The 18,048-nt window shown below is 37.9% G+C and overlaps 2 long non-coding RNA genes across 8 annotated transcripts in view; one reads left to right on the forward strand and one right to left on the reverse strand.

The window, feature by feature from the left end:
- LOC108445456 overlaps window positions 1–17,511 on the forward strand; it is a 24,971-nt gene extending 7,460 nt beyond the window's left edge. The window contains exon 3 of the long non-coding RNA XR_001860321.1: window positions 12,601–17,511. This is a non-coding gene — a long non-coding RNA (uncharacterized LOC108445456). The remainder of the gene's footprint in view (window positions 1–12,600) is intronic.
- LOC108445455 overlaps window positions 1–18,048 on the reverse strand; it is a 118,223-nt gene that overhangs the window by 67,784 nt on the left and 32,391 nt on the right. The gene's annotated exons all lie outside the window — the stretch shown is intronic.

Consider the following 18,048-nt stretch of genomic DNA (forward strand, 5'->3'; position numbering starts at 1 on the left):
CTTGTCCCTACAGTGAAAGAAAGGCAAGGTAAAAGGATTGGCCAAATCTGCTCATGAACATGTGCCATTCCAGAGCAGTGTGAGTCCAAAGAGACACACAGCAAGAAGGTGTGCATCACGTTTAGAAACTAGTCTTTAAAAGTGTTTGAACCAATGTTGAATAACACAACAGGCAGGGCAATATAGTGAATCAAAATCAGAGCACAGCCCCTCCCTTTCAAGAAAAGTGAGAAACAATTATAGTCATTCTGCATGATCTGGATTAATTACTTCACCTCCTTCCCATCCTTGTGCTTCTCTTCTCTCTTTTTGGCTTTCATCTTAAGATCAGTTTCCCATCAGCCTTCTTATATGTATGGCATTGTCCCCAACCATTCCCTCCACTTGTACATTAACTGTGAAAGACATGGTCAGTCATGAGACAGGACAAAACCTAACCACAGAGAGAAATCAAGGAACTCTGCACAGCCATCACTGCTCTGAATTTCTGCATAAGAGCAATGTTACAAATGAGTTTGTGATACCTCATCAGCAGACAAGGAACCTGCTACTAGTTGATTTAACGCCATCACAGCAAAAAATGTCCAAGAAAGCAATCAAGATCTGAGAAACGGGGCTTCAAGGGTACTGCTATGCTGATTAGCTGTTCTGTGTTCTTTGCTGACCTACACTACACATTTTTGATATTAGCTCAGTTGAGGGGTGGGGTTGAATGCATAATAATTTCTATATTGTGAATACAGACAGCCAAAATAATAGAGTTTTGTTTTGTTTTTTTCCCCAAAGTACAAAGACTAAACACTTGCCTTCTTAGAGGTGTGTGAACATCTACTGCTTTTCCCACAGACATCCTGCAAGGAACCAGGAAATCAAGTGGAGCAGATTTATTCCTCTTTGTTGTTAGACTCAAAGCATAATTTTGCATTTGGTTCTTAAAAGGCAACGGTTGCCTAAAGTGCTAGGAGAGCCAATATTTTAGAGATAGTTAAGACAATACAAACATTCCACACACAGTTGATTAAATGAAAAGCAACACTAAATAACACTCTATCTATAGTACATATTTCATTCATTGCGCAGACCTGGCCTGAGGCTTGTTTAAAAAAGCACCAGATGTTTCTCTAAGAAATGTATTTGTCTTTGTGTGATGACAGATGCTCTTTGAAATCACAAAGTATGTAATAGCAGAGTTTGCCATTTGAAATCAGGAAATTCAATTTGTTTTCTCAGAGGCACGACTGAAGGGCAAAGCCCAGTTAGAATTACTGTATAAACTAATGCTTTTCAACATTTTGTCTTGCTACTTTGAAGCTCTTTTCCAATGCTGTTCCAAACAGAAATGGGAAAATCAGCTTCCAAATATGAGACCTCTGCCAGTAGATATTTTTCCTCTGTACTTTCTTAGTATGTTGCTTTACTTAAACACAAGTTTGCCTTTTGTATTAGTCACCTCACATGGTCAGTAGCCTGGGCTTTAAATGAACTAATGGAATGGCTAATAGAGGAAAAATGTATTCAGTAGGAACTAATTAAATAGAAGAAATTTCTATACACTATGTAACACATCCTCTCAGTAATTCTCACAATGTTGCAAATTGAAATTATGAAATGCAGTAAAAGATTAATTCATGCCTAAATTTGATAGCAGACTAGTTTTTTTTCAAGGTTTTCAAAACAAAATGGCATTCAAAAGATCACCAATATGATGAGCCCAGTATGCGGGTTCATGACTATGTATCAATAATCCAGAGAAAGTGACAAGCAAGTAGAAATGGGAGATTGACTGAAAATAAGTTTTCAACCAAAGAGGGATCAAAAATTGTGGAGAGAAAGAAGGCCCAAATTTTCCCTGTTTGGGCTTCTGTGACAAACCTGTAACTTCTGCCTCATTCATGAAAAAGTTTGCTGGGGTTCGAAACCTGGAAGATTTCATGATCCTTACTTCTTTAATGGTATGGGATAGAAATTGTGTAAAAACCCCAGTGATCTGGGCAAAAGTTACATCATATATTTTAGATCACGCATCCTTAAGAATACAAAGCAGTGTCTCATAATGTGTACGTCCTGCAACATGTCTGAATATGCAGGACATAATTCTTGTCACATTGAGAGCAGCAGAGTTGTTTCAGGCTATTGCAATTTAAGTCTAGGTTACTTTGAAGTGTCTAAGTCCAGGTATTTTAGCTTTTTTTTCAGTCTTTCAGTGGTCTCAGTGTTAAGAATTTGTTTTGGAATAAGTTCTGAAAAAATGTCAAACTCCTTTTGCTAAGAAATAATTTTACTTGTAGGATATTTGGCAACCACTGGTTTGAGGTAAAAATAGCACAACCCCCCAATTTCTTGTCATATCCTAACTTGGGTGCACGTGTGACATATGCTAATGTGTTGGCATGAAAAATAGGACTTTTGTATTGTGGTTTAACTACATTAGTCTACAGCAGTATAAATATTCATAATTATCTAATAATAAAAATTATTATGGATATTTTGCACTGCTTTGAGTGGACACAGACTAGGTACACCTAATCCTTTTATCACCTGTGTGACTGGGTTGTTCAATTACAATAGCCAGGAGGAGAGGAAATTCTGGGCCAAGACTTGTTCACACAGGAAAATCAGTGTGATTAAAACTTGGACGTACAATAAAATGCCCCTGGAAAAGGCAATCCTGCCCTCCTGCTCCTCCACACCTCTCCCCGCCTTGTGTCCACATCATCATGTGTATGGCCACATGCTAAAGTAGATCCAGGAGCAGGCTGAAACTGAACTGGCACGGAGGAGGGAGGTTCATTTATTTTCAGCTGGCACAGTGAGTGTTAGGCTATGATGTATGAGGAGAGAAGGGGAGGGCTCTGCCCTTAGGCCCTACCCTTTGATAATACAGACAGTCTTGTGAAAACATCTTAACTTGGGCATCTTGTCTTCCTTTTTTTTTCTCCCAAGCTCCTGTCCATGTGTGCTGAAGGTGTGGCAGGCCACTCAGCTTTCAGATAGTCACTGTGAAGCTGAAGTAGCTGTGAGAAGCAGCTACTGGGCTGTGTGTCAGTCTTCTGGTTTACAGTACACTGACCTCGCTACCTTGAAAATAATAAAGCCTCCCTGCAATCCTGCACAGTAAAAATCACGTCCTTCTGTTCAGTTGACTAGGTTTAATCAAGTGATGAATGAATACAAAAGAAGTCAAAATCTGACTCAGAGGTTCAGATTGCAGAGCCAGTGTTGGGGAATTCCTGAATGTAACACTTCTCCAGATTTTATAACGCATACAAATAGTGGTACACTTATGCCTACTTCCAGTAACAGCCTGCCTATTACTGAAAAAACATGCACTTAGCTAAATTATTTTAGGAAGTAATTACCATGTTCTTAGCCCTGCAGTAACTGATACACACAAGACCACTCGCTTCTGAACACTGTGCAGTTGGTGTGTACATGACTTCCATTCATTTATGAGCTTTCCCTTTGTTTTTAATTATTGTTAACATTTAGAAAGTCTTTCACTGTAAAATCTAAATCCTCAAAATTAGATAATGAGCTATTTTTACCCACTCTTTGGTCATCACTTAGAAATATATTCTACAAACTCACATGTTCTTATGTGATATATCTGGCTTTTAAGGCAGGATTTCTCTTATCGTGCAATACACCCCTGGGAGTTTCACTTACAATACAAAGAGACACATAAGCCTGTGTGTAAGTCTTTGTGGCACTGAGGTCTTACAAGTCATAATTTTTACACTGTGTTGTGATTTTTCCTACAAAATCTTAGACCAAGTTTCCACATATCAGACTTGAATTATATGCTGCATTCTTTTTTTTTTTTTTAACATCTAAGTCATTAACTCAGGGCTTGAATTACATTACCAGGCCAATGATGGTTGCTGTGGTGCTACTCTACCTTGATCAAGACATTTCTGCTTGTCCCTACCAGCCTTTGCACTCCAATAAGTTGAATCCCATTACACCATCAGAAATCTCCACTGCCAAAAGAAAAGAAAAAAATGTGATTTGCTTGCTCCTGTTTTAGCTTGCTGGAATGGTGTGGCACAGGCTCTGGTGCAATGGCTCCTCCAGGTGCTGGCATGGGGTGGATGTGTGGTGGCCAGCCAGTGGAGGTGGAGCTATCAGGGTCACTGGATGAACCAGAAGCCTGTAAAGCCAATACAGATTCTCCCATAGCTGTTAATTTTGATCAAGCAACTAAGAAAACTGTCCCTCTTCCTTGGTTTTGGCATGAAAGTTGTATGCCTCATAGAATCTGTGTGAATACCACTTCCTTGTGTCTAACATCTACGTCACCGGAGGAGTAGGGAAGCAGGCATGTAATTCCCACCAGTCTGCAGAACTCCTCTGTGAAAGCTGTCCTTGAAAAATCTTGCTGGCAAAGTCTGCTGTCTGAGACATGGGTGCAGTTTATGACGGTTCCTGAAGTTAATGGACAAGAGTAGAAATTTGAGCCTTGGTGAATCTCTGAGAAGTGTGAAATGTAACTTCAGTGAAGGTAGGATTTCTCTCTAAAGGACTTGTTTTGTGCTTAAAGATAGGCATGTGCTTGCATTGCTTCCTGAACATTTTTTTTTTCCCCCATTTTTTGCTCTAGGTTTCCCATAACCACTTCAGGACTTCAGTTTACCATCTCCCATCAAAAGGACTCTAAGAATTTGGTCCTGAAAGAGACATCCTGGTTTATAAGCTCCCTTCTTCTACCACATCATAGAGTCCCTTTCATTTGTTTATCCTCATCTACACATTCAAGGCATTTTCTATAAATTTAGTTTTATCCTTGAAGCTTCCAAAATGTGTTACACTTTGATTGTTTTATTCTTTTGATACTATATTTAAGTAAGAAAATTCCACAGGCTCATAACAACCATCACGTAAAGACCATCAGCATAGAATAAATGCGCACAAAATTGTTACCAAATGTTCTTAGTACATACTTTTCAATAAACGAGAAACAAAAAACATGAATAGTCTGACTTCGCAACATGACCACTTAATTACTTACTTGACAAACATTGAATAATAAAATGCAAATGAATTCTTTCAAGATTTTGGATTTTTATAGGCATACAAGGTGCAGAAGATTTTGGTGAGTGGGTGGTCTAAGAATTTGCCTTTTGTTCAACAGTTTTTCTTGAGATGTGAATAGGTCTTTGTTTCCTAAGTGAATCAGTGCAACAGTGATATATTATCATATAATTCCAAAGGCAAATTGGTGGGGAAAGGGAGAAAACATGAATGAGCATCTTTTTCAAAAGATTGACTATTGAAAGTAGGAGCTACTGGTAATGAACTCCAGACATTGCTGTAGGAGTGATAAGAACAGGAAATGCTTTGGGCAACATTGTTCTACAAAAATAGTCCTTTTAAAATGCAACATGGCTGGCCTGTCTTTAGCAGCATAGCTGTTGAAAGGGTTGCATGAAATTAATTGTATCATAGATGACTCTTGACATGCTGGGCTCCTCCTTGTTTCAGATTCTACTTTGTGATCTTGTTAAGCTCTGGAACTGGAACAGCAGACTCTTTCAACAGATAACACTAAGTTCAGCTCTGTAGCTCCCTGCTATCTAGCATTAATGAAAAGATTAAGAATATCAGCTTATTTTCAGTTGATGGGAAAGGCTCTGGGTTTTTTTTTACAGTTATGAAAGGAGTGTCTGACACAATCTGGGAAAGCACTGGCATTCAAACAAGTATTCTTTGAACCCAGTCAGTTATATAAGTTTCACTACTGCCAATTTACCGAAAGCAATTTTTTTGATATTACATATCACTGCAATGATGTTGTAAAGACACTGAAAACTTCAGCATTTGCTGCTTCTTTTCCTGAAGACTTTATTTGTTTGGGAATATCAGATTCTAAACAATGTAGTTATTCATCATTAACTTCTTCCCACTCTTCCCTCTGGAATAAAGTCCCTTTTAGTCTAGGCTTGTTGGGAAACTTCGAATGACGGAGAGAACAACCAGCCAGTAAACAAACGCAGACGTTCTGTTGCCATGGAAGTACTTTTAAGTCATGTCCTAAAAGAACTGCTCATACAAAGGTGTGCAGGTGTGTAAGCACAACTGTAGCTCATGAAATACAGCAATTTTCTAGGTCCAAGGACTTTGCTGTTGGCAGAAGAGAAGAATCAAGGATTTCAGTTAGCAGTCCACAATTTAGGCACAGAAAATTCATAGCAGAGGTTTCTTGCAAAAGCCTGTCTCTTTGGAGGGAGGTAAGATTTTTGGATAGAACCTTCTACAATGTACCCACTACCACCTTTTCAAGGCATTTGTTTGCTGCTTGGATGAAAAACAAAAGGGTTTTCCTATTATTTGTATAATTATTGACTCATTGCAAAAACTGCTTGTGCTTTTTTAAACAACCTTAGTTGGGAGGCCCAGCTCCCAACATTTGAGTTGTTCTGAAGGGAATTCTCAAGATGTGAGAATTGAGGCTCATTTTCCACACTTCTTTGGCCACAGCTGTAGTCATTTATTTTTCAGTCTATATTAGTAGACTGAAGATATATGGAGTAATTAGGGTGGCTATCTTATAGAAAGCATTTTATTTTTTTCTTAAAAATGAAGCTAAATAGCTTGATCGTCAATTTGTGTAATAAATAACTTTATGGAAACACAGAAAAGATCATCTTTGGAAGCACCAATGTTTGAAAAGACATGAATATACATTTTTGCCAGATGAAATGGAATGGCTGAGATGGACAAGGAGGTGACACAGCCATTTTCCATTTCTCATATGCTATCTGAAACCTATGAGCAGAATAGAATTCAAAGTGGTGCGGATTTTACTTCAACTGAAATCAGAAATCCACTGATTTGAAGGTGTCTGAGTCCTTGCAAGCTATTTTAGATCAAACGTAAGAGGAACTGAGGAGAATTTCACTTGAATAATTTGATTACTCCAATGAAACTTACACAGCCATTTTGAACTTTTTGGGAAGACATAATATTCAAGCACCTTCAGAAAATATACAGAGGTGACTAAACCAAAAGTAGCACAGGCCAGCAAACTATTTTTGTTTTCTGAGTTGAGGTTTCAGCATCCTAAGCAAAGTCTACCTTTTAACTTTCACGAAAGTGAGAAGCTATTTTCTCTTGCTATTTTTTCAGATGAGATTAGTGGGCTTAATTGTAAGTGCCTGATGCCATCTGAAAATATTGTCTATCCCATTTTTTTCTGAAGGCTGGAAGGTCTCCCAGGTGGTCCTTTGTCATATTGTAAGCCCTGGGTTGATGTATTAGGCACTCAGGGATGTCTAAAATGATGCCCTATGCCTATGTTTAAGGACTTGAAGCCTTGATGTGTTTGGGAATCTAGGACTAGTAGGAGGATGTGAATGAGCTTTGATGTCTGATCCTACCAGGTCTGTGAAACAGAGAACTCAGTCTTTGCATCAATGTTTAATATTTTGAAAGCCCACTTTTAAAACCCCATGGAAGGAATTAACCAGGGAGAGTCTAACAATTCCCCTGCTCAGCTTAAGTTTCAAGTAGAGCAGAATACAAACTACAATTGTAGTTAGAAATCAATATTTTCCAATCATCTAATTCTTTGTTAATGAAAAAGGAGAAAAGGAAGTAATTTTCTCCCTTAAGATCAATAATCTATTACCCTGATGAAAATTGTGCTTCAGCTACCAGCCAGTTCCATAAATTGTGGGATCTGCTATGCAGTTTGCTGCTAATTAGTGAGTAATACTCCATAAAAGCAATTGTGTGCGAACTCTTTCCTTTAAAAACACAACCCTCAATGGGAGTTGACTTCCTTACTCTCCTTTGAAAATTCCATCCCTGGTATTTCTTATTATATTAGTAAGCAGTTATTATTCAGAAATTATTACTGGCTAATTACATTCAATGGAGAAGGCAGATAAGGAGGAAACCTCATGACTAATTACAGTAAATAGCATGCATATCTTCTTAATGGTGGGGATACAGTGAGTTCTGCAAGAAACTCTGCCTAGGAGCTGAAAAGGACGCAGAAAAAAGTAATTCCTTCTTCTGAAGACACGTACCCTGCTGAAAGAGCTCTTCATTTTTCACATGATTGCACTTTCATTTTGTCTGCAGCTATTCACTGCCAAAGTCCTACACTGTTGTGAGATTGTGGCTTCTGAGCACATCACTGCTCTGAGGTTGTCACAATGACCAAAAATGTCAAATTCATGCTCAGAATCTTGGTAAGTACAGGAAGAAACAGTACTGCTTATATCACACAGACATCTATTGGAGTAAATGCTTTTTTCTCCCAAAACAAACATAACTGGTCAGAACTACAAGATACTAAACTCCGGCAAAGAGGCTCAGCCCAGCCAGAAGGACTTGAAATGTCCTAAAAAAGGTCGCTGAGTCCCATACAACACAGCAAATGGGTGCGAGTGAGCATTACACACCCTCTGAATGTGCTTTAATGCTGTTGCTCCTAATGCCTGCTTGGATATTTTTCTGATTGTTTTTGGCAATTTTTCTTGGCATGGGACTACAATGGAGTCAGTGGCTCTGAATCATAACCCCCTGCATAATTGTTTCTGTCTTTTACTGGCAACTTGTTAATACCGAGGATGCTTTTGGGTGTTTATTCTCTGTTACCGAGGTATTTACCCTGTGGTAAGCACTCCCATGGAACAGAGTCCCAAAAAATGGTCTCTTGAAGGGACAATTCTGTGGTGTCTGAGCATAATAGGACGATAAATTAATTAATATCTGCAAGTTGAAGTATTTCTACAAGCCTGTTAAGTGCCATTACTCTACCTTTAAAAATAGTTCATGGCAATATTGATGAATGTTGTATTAGAACATGAGAACAACCATAGGAGGTCAGATCCAAGGCTTTTGCAGCTCAACATGCTCTTTCTGGTTGTGATCAATAGCAAATGACATTACTCAGGAGAGTATGAAAGGGAAAAGCCTCAGATTCAAAGACGTGGTGGGCATTGTCCTGTATTGTGATAGGCAAAAGTGAATGACTTATTCTCTGCAAAAAGCTTTCTAATCCAGATCATGTAGGAACATGTGGTGTCTTCAGCAGAGGTTGAAAGAGAAAGAATCTCAGTGTGGCATGCCAGACCCGCATACCCGCGAAAAAGTATGTCTGACCTAGATTTGGGTCATAAGTTTAGGTATACATTTAGTGGCTTTTTTTCCCTCCTTAATTATTTTTAAACCTGCCACAGGAATGCTAATCCACTGAAAACTGAACTCAGACCTTTGAATTTCCAGCATCCTTTTCTAATATATGGATAATTTTGTTTCTCACTGAAGAACTGTTAGCCTGGTCATAATATTGAGAAAGGAGAAGATAATGAACAGTCAGGCATGATATAATCTTATCAAAGATACATCATTCCATGTGTTTTTCTCTTCTATATATATTTTAAAGCATCTGACTCAGGCCAAAATCATTTAAAACTAAGAAAAGAGAACATTCCCTTCCACAGCTACCATGTACTTTTTGAAGATATACCCCAGTTGCTTAGAATAAAGGCAGGCATGAAGTGCATAAATTTTATTCTTGATTTACATGAAGAAATAATAATCTAGGTTGTAAAATATGTCAGCTTTTTTGAGCAAACAACATAAGACGTGATGCTTCCAAGGATAAACTAAACTTCCTCTACATACAAGGAAGCAAAATAATTCCTTGCAAAATTAATTTTGATGTGAGCATTCATAAACATTATGGTTACAGAATCCTGTAGGCGAAAGCAAACACAACAGCATTGATAGTCTAGGGATCCATCCTTTCACTCTAATACAGAAAGTTCTTTAACTAAGTGGATTGCTTCTCCTTTAAGGACCAATGCACATGGATGAGACTTTATATCATCCAAAGGGGGTTTCCTTTCTTATACATGGAAAGTATCATTTACCCTTGAGCTATAAACTGCACAATGCAGCACCCACAAAATTGTTGAGCTCCCAGTGCTATCAAAGATGAGAATACTGTAAACTTTATCAAAGATAATGGGAAGCACTTACCCAAAATGTTTAGTACCAAGCTTGATGAAGATATGTCAGGGTAAAATCCTCACTTTTTTTCTCTAACTAGGTATTGAAATATTCTATTGGTGTCACTTGAGATTGAAAGTGTTACTCAGAATCTCTTAATAAAGGGCCAACATGTTGCTTATTTGACCCACAGTTTGTAACAATATGTTATACACTGTGCACTTATGGAGAAATAAATTTGTTTCTGCTAGTCCAGATCACAGCAGCAATTCACACACTGTGATTTAAAGATCCTTTAATCCCTCTTCATTTGTTCCAGAATTATTCAGCATTAAAGGTAGTATTTAATGAAACTAAAATTAATTAATAACATTCATGTTTGCTACATAATACATTAAAGGTGCAGGTGGATCTCACTCAATGAAAGAAACACAAAACCAGATTTTAGAAATCCAACAGTCTGCTGAGGTAGACTGATCAAATTCTGAGCAAATCTGTTTTTCTCCTTGCATCTGCTCTCAGTTGACATGCAAGTACATGAATTTGAAATTACATACACGTAGCTAAGAACATTTGGCCCTTCAGCTGTCTCTGCACCTCTTTCATAAAATTTTATTTTTCTTAGCAAATGATTTAAACATGTTCAGTTATACAGTTTTCCAACATAGCTATCTGCTCATTAGGCATCTGTGTTGTGGGGCAAGCTGTGGATCAGCAGTTAAACATGAAGTTTTAAACAGATTCCTATAAACCTTAGTTTGTTTCAAGTCCAGCACAGATGTAGAGTTGTTCATCTTCATTTAATAGCTAGTGTATCCCTGAGGTTAATGGCATAATTTTTTCTTCTACGCCTCATAATCTTCATACTTCACCTCTTCATTAAATATTACTTCCAGGCCAGGATACTGAGCTTACGCTTGTTTAAATTTCCTTAATTTTTTTTCCCACTACATGTCTTTCTTCAGAGCCCAAACTGGAGTGTTCTTACAGGCTTAAATCTTGGTGGAACTTCCACCGAAACTGGTGCAGCTAATATTTGGTGGCCTGTTATCATTCAAACTTCTTTTTGTGGCAGCTGTCACACATTTAGGAAAGCTAAAAGCACCCTTGACCTCTATATCAGTTCCCCCAGCCAAGACAAGGAAAGGAATCCTGGGCTTGGCTCTCTGTGAATATCTTGCTACTACTCGTTTTGCTAAACAAATTGCTCCTGATGAAAATCTTTCTGCAAATGCTCTGTTAGCACTCCTTTCTCCCCTCCCCACATTGGTTCAAATATGATGATTGTGTTACTTTCCAGAGCACCTTCAGTACAATATAAACAGTGCTTGCATTACGTATTTGCAAAACAAGATTCAATTTTCATGACATTTATGCAAACTCCTGGTTGAGCATTCAAAACTGTTACATATTCCAACTCAATGCAAACATATAAAAAAATAAAAATTAAAGACGATGATGTTTGGATCCTGGGGATTAGGTGGAGGGGAAAAAAATCCCATGAATGTGAAAAAAGAAGAAATTAACATTAGATCCATTGCTGGCATCCTTAGCTTGTACATGTGTTTGGCAACCGCGAAATACTTGAAATATGAGACCTGGCAGTACCATGGTGCCAGACATAGCTAGCATTAGAAATATTCTTCCAAATTATTAAAGGTGCTCTGAAACTGCTGCAAAAATAAAGTTCCTAATCCTAAAATATACTCCTTACATTGAAAATATAAAAGTATTACTGTACTTTAACATTAAAATAAATTGGGGCATATTTACATACCCAGGACTTCATCATCAAATGCAAGTATGAAACAGCTCCAGGTTGCAAAATAACTTGCAATTTTACTTTAGAAAGCTTTTGTTTTCCTTCATGGTGCTATCATATAGACAGCTATAGCCTGTAGTGGCCAACAAAGGCTCTCTGTCACTCAACAAGTCCTCTGTTTTCTCTTACCGGAATTTATTTTTATTACTTTGATCATAAGAAAGTGAGTGGGGTCAGCATTCATTCACTTCCCATAATTTTGTCAAGTTCTAAATGGTGCTGATAAATAAGGTATACTTCTTAAGTGATTAAATTACTGTAATGATTTTGAATTTATTTCAAGTTTAGATGATGTCAGTTCCTCTAGACATGTTAACCCAGAATGTGGTGATTACATGAAAGACTGAAGGGCTCTTAGATGTAAACTTTCCAATCTTTGTGTAGGATTTATATATACACACTTTCCCCTTTGCCTTCTGCAAGTATAGTATGGTTTAAGGAGAAGTGCTGCTTAAATCAAGGAAAATTAAAAGGCTGGAAAAGTGATCTGAATGAAAATGAAGTTTGCTTAAAAAAAAGGTAAGTTGGGTAATCTGAAAATGAAAAAATAGATTTTTTTAGTAGTATATTAAAAAAAGCTTCTTTGACACCTTAATGGAATGATCCCTATTTTCCATTATTATTATAACTAACAAAACTCAAACCCCCATTTTTTAATACTAAAACTGGAAGAACTTGAAAGGTTCAGAACTAGAGCATGGGCCTTAATTTATTTCTTTTAAAAATCGAATATCCTAATGTTATGTGGGTTTTTTGTGCTTTGGTTTCTTTTTCCATGGGCCATTTCAGCACTTTCAGTTTATGTTCTCTTTCAGAAATCGATGAAACAGAAGAGGTTGTTGATGAGATGGGCAAGATGGTTCCCAGCCAGCTTTATTAAAGTGTAACTCGAGGTAGGCAAGTTAGGTGACTTCCACATTACTTTTTACTGGTAATAGTCTACATGCACTTCAAGAATTCTACAGCTCAAACATGCTGTAGAGAGCGATCCATCACACCACAAGGTGCTCCACATATTCTGCAAGAAGTTAGTACGAATAACATCAAGCAAAGAGAAGCCTACACTAAACTAGGCTGACAGTTTCCATGGTTATAAATCTTCTGGATAAAGAATTACCACAAGTGTCCGATATAAAGACTGTTCAACGTGAAATGGAAATATGTCCCTCTGGTGCTTTCTGTAATTTTAACCTGCCCCTCCTTTGGCTCACTCACTGGGCTTCGCCTGTGTTTTGAATCCTCTGATGATTTTAGTTCACAGTCCTGCTCAGCTTGGACATTTTCTGAGAAATTACTGCAGCTGTTAATCTGTGTGATCCCTGCAAGGGAGGGTGAGAACTGTGCAAACTAGCAGCACTGCTATCTGTATGGCTACAGTCTTGTCTTTATACAATAACCTGGTATTTTCATAAATCAAACTATGAATGTCCCTTGGGAATGTAACTCCTCCAGCTTCAGGGAATACATGAATAAATGTTCACCTGCTTAGGCTGAATCGCTAGAATTTTGTCTATATTCTCCTGCAGTCAGTCTGCTGGGATGATGGCAACATAATTCTCAGATCAGCAGACCACTGGCTTGATGATTCTTGATCCCAGAGTATTTGTTACATCCTGAAGTTGTGATATTTTGCTGGTCTGTATAAATTCCTTTAACATTCCTATACTGACATGATTGCCAGTACCCAACGCTTCATGCTATTGTGGGTTTTTTCTAGTTTTGCTAAGCAAGATTCTGAATAGAACTGTGGTCATTTCTACTTGTCTGCAAGGATCTGCTCCTGGCACTTGGCCTCTATCTGTACAGCACGGCTCTATAAGAAGTTATTTAATGAGATCACAGCGCCAGTATTACTGTATGCCTATGTTACAGAAGCAGTGCAACCACGGTCATGTGGGTTGACTGCCCCAGAACATCTGGGCTCTGAAGAAATTATCTTTACCCAAGATTTGCTATCTAGTGAGACCTAAATGAACACTATTGTGTGCTGCAATCCCTTTACTAAAAGCATATTTCTGAAAGTATCTGCTTGTGCTTGCAAGGAGGGTGGGCCTTCAGTTGTCTTTAAGTGTGTAAAGGCAGTCCTAAGAGGCAGTCAGTGTCCACATATTTAAAATTTTTTTCATTTTCAAAAGAAGATGGGGCAATGAGCTATAGAAATGCACTGTTTCTCCTTTGTCCTAAGAGAATCTAAACATGCTCCAGGGAACAACAAAATTCTCTGTTACAGTAACAGCTCTGTCTGTAACCTAGAAAATTCTTCCTTGTTTATAATCCTCTTTCTCCTATGCCAGTAACAAATATGGTAGAAAGAACTTAACAGCTGATAATGGATCCCCTACCCCGACTTGTCTTCAGAAAACTTCTCAGAGTTTTGGCTGTCACAAATTATTCAGTGTAGTGGTCCTGGTTAGCTACACCCTGTGTTTGATGACTCTTTTTCCCTAGCTGCCTTATTTTTAGAAAATTGGCTTGAGTAAGACATAACCCAAGTTAACTGTGCACAAGCTGTCTGGAATGCTGTACATGGAAAATAAAAATTAAACATTGAGTTTAGTGATACAAAGTGTTTGAAGCTTAGACAAATAAGAGTGGGAACAGCAGAATCAGATGCTCTAGGCACAGATAAGTACTGAAAGGAGACGAAAGCACCGTTAATGCTACACTACATCATCACTGCAGAGCTGTCAGCCCAACACACAGAAATGCTTACACTTCTCAAATAAACTTATCTGCTCTGCCCAATTCTGTATACTTGTAGAGCTGCGAGAATGAGTGACAGACAGATGTGGTCACTGCATGCCAGAATCAACAAAACTCCAAGTATAGCCCAATCCTCATATCCTCTCCGTTGAGAGATCAGCCTTCAAGTCTCTGTTTCTGACAGGGGGATATGCTTGTGTCAGATTGGACACAAGTTTCAAGAGGAGAGAAAATACTCATGACCACTATATCTGGGGTCAAAAATCAGCCATTATTCTATGGATAATTGATTGTAAAAAAATAAGGACAATCAACTCTATAAAAAGATATACAAGAGAGTATCTTAAATTCCTTGTTCTGCATGGTTTTTGGTAGATGCCTTTGTAAATGTCTCTAAGGCTGTAAAAGCATTTGTGATGTGGTGTCTAAAAGGTTTCTAATTTCCCTAGCAAGATGCCAGAACATAATCTGTGTAAAAGTAGTTTAAAATTTAATTTTAAATTTCTTACACTCTTCTGCTGGTAGTTCTTCCTGTACACCTTTCTCTTCTAGTTCCTCAGAGTGTGATTTTCAGCAGCCAGAATTTTAACTAAATCAATCAGATTTAGAGTGGCTTGAATAATGTGCATCCTGAGAATTGGAGGGACTTTTAAGACACTTTTAGGCTTACCTAGAAACTTGGCACTGAGTTTTAAAGGCAGGTCCTCAGTAAAAAGGGCATGAAATGCATCTACTTCTTTGTCCTAATTCAATGAGAGACTCTCAGACTCTGTGGAAACTGTTAGCTTTTAAAGACCAGTCTGCCTTTAATTATACCAATAAACTCTGTAGGTCTATCTGTCTATTAGGGGAAACATTGCTGGCATTGTTTTTAATACAATGTTTTTAATTTACTTAAAGGATAGGAAAATAGAGTTAAAACCATTGTCCTTCAAATGGGACTTGGAGGAGAATGAAAAATAAGTGCTGGGTTTGCCAGTGGCTAAGAATGGATTTTCAGCAGCCTGACACAAAATTTTCCTTCTTTTTCTGCCAAAATAATGCAATAAAAAGTAGAGACAGAAATGAAACACATGTTAAAAGTAACAGGTCATGGGCCACATCCTAAAATTCCTATTAGTACCCAATAATTTCATAAAACTGGGAGCCCTGGCCATGGTGCAGTTGGATAGGAGGTCATTGCAACCTTCAGGAAGACATAGACAGGATCTGGGGCTCCAAACTGGAGAAAAAACAAGGGGCCCACCATCAGCAAACCCATAATATATGTCTCTGCAGAAGCCAGAAAGAGATTTGAGTCTTGTCTGTTGTCACCATGTAGTAGCTGAGGATTCCCTGATGCGGGGACACACTGAGTTTTGGGAGCCTTGTTGCCATGCCTATATTCTGAGGGAAGTTGGGGACCGTGTCCCCAGCTGCCCATGTTGCTCTCAGGGCTGGCTTGGGGCAGTCCCAGGCTGTGTTTGTACAGGTAGCATGGCTGGGAGATCAAGGCGAGAGGAGGGGAGGGAGGAGCAAGCGCTTCCCAGGAGTCCATTATCCCATTCTCCTCTCCTAGCACAGACTAAACCTTCTGCTGCCCAGGAACCTGCCCTGCCCAGGCCTCATCCTGGAGAAATGAGCATTTGTCTCTGAAGGTTATGAGCAGCTGTGACTGGCTGACTTACAACATCTTACAGGGCAGGAGTTTTGGTGCCCTGTGCGCTCAGGACCCAGACAGTTGCAGCACAGGTTAGACTCACTGCTTTTTCTTGCTCTTCCCCAGCTTGCTATTTTCTTTGTCATTATAACTGTTCCTTTTACTTCTTATGTTTCTGATGTTTTCATTGCATCAAAAATATTTTACTTCATGGCAAATTCAGGATTTTTTTTGTTCAAAACTTGATTTCTCATTAATCCGGTAATTAATTCTCAAGAGTTTATGCTTTTCTCTTAGGTAGAGTATGCAAATGATGTGTTGTACTAACAAGATATCTTTTATTTCATAAAAGGTACAGTTACCAAAGGGAACATCTTGCAAGTCAAGTCCCCTGGAAGATTATTCTGTTTGACACTACAAAAAGGCAAAAGTACCAGTTAAAATAAAATGACAGTTGTTTATATAAGCAGATCCTAGTTACTTTAATTATTGTTTTTGGCAGGATCCTAGAAGTTTAATCTTTCTTAAATCCCACAGTAATGTCTGCTGGCTATAGGGATTTAGTTACCATGAAAAAATATTCAGCCACTACCTAACCTAAATACAGCTATACACTAGGGCAGTGTTACCCAAGATAGTTTCATTTGAGTGAAATGGGAAGATTGTTCTCAATACTAATTCAGTTAGAAGATTGAGGAACATGAGATACATATAAATCTAATTTCTTTAGCATAGCAATTTAAAGAATACTTTAGGTCTTTGAAGTTAAAAGATCTTATTTATATTGCCTGATGTAGGTCAGCCATTGCAGAACAATTTGCTCATTTACCTTTTTTTAGGGAAACCAGTTTTTTAAGAACAAAAAAGAATGCATTTGTAATATGGATACAAGAGTGAAAATGGTTTGCCATGTGGGAAGGGACTATCCCAGTGTGCACTAAAGAAGATTTCTCTACAATTGCAGTTACATACCTTCAACTTGTTCTTGAAAGAAGGCATTAGAAATCTTCAGTAGGCTGTGATTTGCTGCCTGGTGGGTGCAGCTTTAGGATGGAGAGGGCAAAGTCATTCTCTGACTAGTGCTATTCAAGCTAACTCCAATAGCCATGGTCATAACCAGCACCAATGGTTAAAAGGATATTTCTGCACACTTCAGTGAGGTTTCTTTAAAGCTCTGACCTATTAGTTTGAAAATTTATTTTGACTACAGAGTTAGCTGAAATAAGTTAAGTGTTCTTTTACAAGGGACAGCTTAAAGCTTTATTTGATGGTACTTTTTCTTGAAGCCCTTTAGCCTTAACTAGGCTAAAGGCCACCAGGCCTTAACAACCTTTCCTATTCTCTTGATCTTGTGATTCAATACAAATCCATTAATTTAAGAAAAGCCGTGACTCTTTTGTGTTAGCTGGTGATAAAATTCCCTTTCGTTTTTTGCTGCAACTCAAGGTGGACTGTATCTCTACTTCTAGTTTGCACAACCCAAACAAAATATTTCTTTGAGACCTTTAAGAAATAAAGATTATACATGCATTTCACTTCTGTGTTTTATTTCTGTTAGAACAATTTTTGGGTTTTGCAAAGATAATTGAAATGTAAAAAGTAGCTTAATGTATAGTTTCACATATTTTTAAAAGATGAATATAAGTTTATATTGGACTTAAAAATATATCAAAATATAACATGAAATTAAAAAATCTAAATATTTCTGGAAAGATAGTAATCTTACTGGTGAGAAATTTCTACTGACAAATCCTTATTTTTCCAACTAAAGGTTTCAGTTAAAAAGAATCCATCAGATCCAACACTATCAGACTATCCAATCATTCAACAGCGACTGAATGTGGCCAAGCCACATTTGCACAATTCTGTTAGCAATCAAAGCAGCTGGTCTGTATGCAGCTACATTACACTGAGATAATGT

Source organism: Corvus brachyrhynchos, unplaced genomic scaffold (genome assembly GCF_000691975.1).
Source record: "Corvus brachyrhynchos isolate BGI_N302 unplaced genomic scaffold, ASM69197v1 scaffold142, whole genome shotgun sequence".
NCBI classification, from domain to species: domain Eukaryota; kingdom Metazoa; phylum Chordata; class Aves; order Passeriformes; family Corvidae; genus Corvus; species Corvus brachyrhynchos.